Consider the following 6,000-nt stretch of genomic DNA (forward strand, 5'->3'; position numbering starts at 1 on the left):
GCTGTAATAGGAAAACGCTTCGAACGCTCCAATGCAAAGTTCAAACTGCTTCATATTTGATACACACGATGATTGTCCATCCATAAACAACGCTCGATGACCAAATTACCCATCATGGCCAGTGGGAGGGGCCTATAATCACACAGGAAAATCCCTCGCCATCAGCACGCTGTAATAGGAAAACGCTTCGAACGCTCCAATGCAAAGTTCAAACTGCTTCATATTTGATACACACGATGATTGTCCATCCATAAACAACGCTCGATGACCAAATTACCCATCATGGCCAGTGGGAGGGGCCTATAATGACACACAACAATTCCTCGCCATAACTACGCCGTTATACGAAAACGCTTATAACTCTAGAGTGCAAAGTTCAAACTGCTTCATATTTGATACACATGATGACCGTACAACCCCAAACAACAAACGATAACCAAAAACACCCACAATGCTTTGCGCTCTCAGAGGGCGCCGCTTCTTGGGCCGTCCTACGCCAGCAGCTCTGGCGGAAAGACGACATGTCGTGTTGACTTCAAAACACTGTAGGATGAATCTTACTAGATGGAAGCACATTGCTATGGCAAATAGAGCAGGCTGTGAAAAGTGGGAGGGGCCTATCATTACAGGAAAATCTTTTGCCATTTCTTGGTAAATGCAATATCTCAGTTGTTTTTACACCAATTTACACCAAATTTGCTCAGGCCAATTCCCAAAACAGTGGTATACGTGACCGTGGGTTACCGCCCCCGGCCGCTTCATCGGAACCTATGACGCCGCTCGCGGCTTTAATTAGGTTCCGATGTCCCAGAATGGGACAGAGGAACCTATTGTTTTCGCTATTATATCGTTTTATTATTATTATACCCCGCCCGCCTTTGATCGCTAATTCGACCCCCTAAAAATGCCCGAAAACTCACCGAAATTTGCACGCACCTCAGGCCTGGCGAAAAATTTGATAATTAGGTGGCGTGAAAAAAAACGGACAGAAAACGCACGCGTAGCGTGCGTTTTCGCCGCCAAAAAAACGATGGAACCACACGACCGCCAGGTCTGACCGATTTGCACGAAAATCGCCACATGTAGTCTTCGCCCCAGAATGAGCAAAAAGTTACATTGTGACCCCGCCCAAAACAAAACAGGAAGTCAGCCATCTTGGGTCAAAGGTCAAAAATGGCGTTTCGCCCCCGAAACGCATCTGCGCTATCTAGTCTGAGGCGATTCATCCGATTCGCTTAAAACTTGGCAACACCACATAGGACCCATTGAAGATGAAAAGTTATCGAAAGAATTTTCGTATCTGTCACGGTTTGGTCGTGGCGCCGCCACAAAAATGCAATGCTAATTTTCGTTAGCACGCAAAAAATTCCAAATCTCCATAACTCTGACACACAAACTTCAATCAGCTTCAAATTTCACACAAAGGACATGTGCCCAAGCTTGGTCATGACTGCTTTGAAACATTTCCCATCATGCCTTGTGTTTTCGACCGGTGTCATTTAAGGTCATGTACACGGTTAGCATTTACAGGACGCCGTTCTAGGAAAAAGCTTATAACTCTAGAATGCAAAGTTCAAACTGCTTCATATTTCATACACACGATCACTGTCCACAGCTAAACAACAAACGATAACCAATTTACCCACAATGCCTTGCGTTCTCAGAGGGCGCCGCTTCTGTGGTCGTCCTACACGAGCAGCTGTAGCGGACAGACGATATGTCGTGTTGACTTCAAAACACTGTAGGATGAATCTTATTAGATGGAAGCACATTGCTATGGCAAATAAAGCAGGCTGTGAAAAGTGGGAGGGGCCTATAATGACACGGGAGAATCCTTCGCCATCAGCACGCTATAATAGGAAAATGCTTATAACGCTTCAATGCAAAGTTCAAACTGCTTCATATTTGATACACACGATGATTGTCCATCCATAAACAACGCTCGATGACCAAATTACCCATCATGGCCAGTGGGAGGGGCCTATAATGACACATGAAAATCCCTCGCCATAACTACGCCATTATACAAAAACGCTTATAACTCTAGAGTGCAAAGTTCAAACTGCTTCATATTTGATACACACGATCACTGTCCACAGCTAAACAACAAACGATAACCAATTTACCCATAATGCCTTGCGTTCTCAGAGGGCGCCGCTTCTGTGGTCGTCCTACACGAGCAGCTGTAGCGGACAGACGATATGTCGTGTTGACTTCAAAACACTGTAGGATGAATCTTATTAGATGGAAGCACATTGCTATGGCAAATAGAGCAGGCTGTGAAAAGTGGGAGGGGCCTATCATGACACAGGAAAATCCCTCGCCATAACTACGCCGTTATACGAAAACGCTTGCAACTCCAGAATGCAAAGTTCAAACTGCTTCATATTTGATACACACGATCACTGTCCAGAGCTAAACAACAAACGATGACCAATTTACCCACAATGCCTTGCGTTCTCAGAGGGCGCCGCTTCTGTGGTCGTCCTACACGAGCAGCTGTAGTGGACAGACGATATGTCGTGTTGACTTCAAAACACTGTAGGATGAACCTACACAGAGGGGAGCAAATTGCTATAAAAGAAACAACAGACCGTGGTCAGTGGGAGGGGCCTAAAATGTCACTGCAAAATTCTTCGCCATCAACACGCTGTAATAGGAAAATGCTTATAACGCTCCAATGCAAAGTTCAAACTGCTTCATATTTGATACACACGATGATTGTCCATCCATAAACAACGCTCGATGACCAAATTACCCATCATGGCCAGTGGGAGGGGCCTATAATGACACACGAAAATCCCTCGCCATAACTACGCCATTATACGAAAACGCTTATAACTCTAGAGTGCAAAGTTCAAACTGCTTCATAATTGATACACACGATCACTGTCCAGAGCTAAACAACAAACGATGACCAATTTACCCACAATGCCTTGCGTTCTCAGAGGGCGCCGCTTCTGTGGTCGTCCTACACGAGCAGCTGTAGCGGACAGACGATATGTCGTGTTGACTTCAAAACACTGTAGGATGAATCTTATTAGATGGAAGCACATTGCTATGGCAAATAGAGCAGGCTGTGAAAAGTGGGAGGGGCCTATCATGACAGGAAAATCTTTCGCCATTTCTTGGTTAATGCAATATCTCAGTTGTTTTTACACCAATTTACACCAAATTTGCTCAGGCCAATTCCCAAAACAGTGGTATACGTGACCGTGGGTTACCGCCCCCGGCCGCTTCATCGGAACCTATGACGCCGCTCGCGGCTTTAATTAGGTTCCGATGTCCCAGAATGGGACAGAGGAACCTATTGTTTTCGCTATTATATCGTTTTATTATTATACCCCGCCCGCCTTTGATCGCTAATTCGACCCCTTAAAAATGCCCGAAAACTCACCGAAATTTGCACGCACCTCAGGCCTGGCGAAAAATTTGATAATTTGGTGGCGTGAAAAAAAACCGACAGAAAACGCACGCATAGCGTGCGTTTTAGCCGCCAAAACAAACGATGGAACCACACGACCGCCAGGTCTGACCGATTTGCACGAAAATCGCCACGTGTAGTCTTCGCCCCAGAATGAGCAAAAAGTTACATTGTGACCCCGCCCAAAACCAAACAGGAAGTCAGCCATCTTGGGTCAAAGGTCAAAAATGGCGTTTCGCCCTCGAAACGCATCTGCGCGAACTAGTCTGAGGGGATTCATCCGATTCGCTTAAAACTTGCCAACACCACATAGGACCCATTGAAGATGAAAAGTTATCGAAAGAATTTTCGTATCTGTCACGGTTTGGTCGTGGCGCCGCCACAAAAATGCAATGCTAATTTTCGTTAGCACGCAAAAAATTCCAAATCTCCATAACTCTGACACACAAACTTCGATCAGCTTCAAATTTCACACAAAGGACATGTGCCCAAGCTTGGTCATGACTGCTTTGAAACATTTCCCATCATGCCTTGTGTTTTCGACCGGTGTCATTTAAGGTCATGTACACGGTTAGCATTTACAGGACGCCGTTCTAGGAAAAAGCTTATAACTCTAGAATGCAAAGTTCAAACTGCTTCATATTTGATACACATGATGACCGTACAGCCATAAACAAAACTCGAAAACCAATTTACCCATAATGCCTTGCGTTCTCAGAGGGCGCCGCTTCTGTGGTCATCCAACACGAGCAGCTGTAGCGGACAGACGATATGTCGTGTTGACTTCAAAACACTGTAGGATGAATCTTATTAGATGGAAGCACATTTCTATGGTAAAAAGAGCAAGCTGTGAAAAGTGGGAGGGGCCTATCATGACACAGGAAAATCCCTCGCCATAACTACGCCGTTATACGAAAACGCTTGCAACTCCAGAATGCAAACTTCAAACTGCTTCATATTTGATACACAGGATGATTGTCCATCCATAAACAATGCTCGATGACCAAATTACCCATCATGGCCAGTGGGAGGGGCCTATAATGACACATGAAAATCCCTCGCCATAACTACGCCGTTATACGAAAACGCTTATAACTCTAGAGTGCAAAGTTCAAACTGCTTCATATTTGATACACACGATCACTGTCCAGAGCTAAACAACAAACGATAACCAATTCACCCACAATGCCTTGCGTTCTCAGAGGGCGCCGCTTCTGTGGTCGTCCTACACGAGCAGCTGTAGCGGACAGACGATATGTCATGTTGACTTCAAAACACTGTAGGATGAACCTACACAGAGGGGAGCAAATTGCTATGGAAGAAAAAAAAGGCTGTGATCAGTGGGAGGGGCCTATAATGACACGGGAGAATCCTTCGCCATCAGCACGCTATAATAGGAAAATGCTTATAACGCTTCAATGCAAAGTTTAAACTGCTTCATATTTGATACACACGATGATTGTCCATCCATGAACAACGCTCGATGACCAAATTACCCATCATGGCCAGTGGGAGGGGCCTATAATGACACACGAAAATCCCTCGCCATAACTACGCCGTTATAAGAAAACGCTTATAACTCTAGAATGCAAAGTTCAAACTGCTTCATATATGATACACACGATGATTGTCCATCCATGAACAACGCTCGATGACCAAATTACCCATCATGGCCAGTGGGAGGGGCCTATAATGACACATGAAAATCCCTCGCCATAACTATGCCGTTATACAAAAACGCTTATAACTCTAGATTGCAAAGATCAAACTGCTTCATATTTGATACACACGATCACTGTCCAGAGCTAAACAACAAACAATAACCAATTTACCCACAATGCCTTGCGTTCTCAGAGGGCGCCGCTTCTGTGGTCGTCCTACACGAGCAGCTGTAACGGAAAGACGATATGTCGTGTTGACTTGAAAACACTGTAGGATGAATCTTATTAGATGGAAGCACATTGCGATGGAAAATATACCAGGCTGTGAAAAGTGGGAGGGGCCTATCATGACACAGGAGAATTCTTCGCCATCAGCACGCTGTAATAGGAAAAAGCTTATAACTCTAGAATGCTAAATTCAAACTGCTTCATATTTGATACACATGATGACCGTACAGCCCCAAACAACAAACGATAACCAAAAACACCCACAATGCCTTGCGTTCTCAGAGGGCGCCGCTTCTTGGGCCGTCCTACGACAGCAGCTCTAGCGGCAAGACGACATGTCGTGTTGACTTCAAAACACTGTAGGATGAATCTTATTAGATGGAAGCACATTGCTATGGCAAATAGAGCAGGCTGTGAAAAGTGGGAGGGGCCTATCATGACACAGGAAAATCCCTCGCCATAACTACGCCGTTATACGAAAACGCTTATAACTCTAGAGTGCAAAGTTCAAACTGCTTCATATTTGATACACACGATCACTGTCCAGAGCTAAACAACAAACGATAGCCAATTTACCCACAATGCCTTGCGTTCTCAGAGGGCGCCGCTTCTTGGGCCGTCCTACGCCAGCAGCTCTAGCGGCAAGACGACATGTCGTGTTGACTTCAAAACGCTGTAGGATGAATC

This window comes from Gouania willdenowi, unplaced genomic scaffold, assembly GCF_900634775.1.
Source record: "Gouania willdenowi unplaced genomic scaffold, fGouWil2.1 scaffold_309_arrow_ctg1, whole genome shotgun sequence".
In the NCBI taxonomy this organism is placed as follows: Eukaryota; Metazoa; Chordata; class Actinopteri; order Blenniiformes; family Gobiesocidae; genus Gouania; species Gouania willdenowi.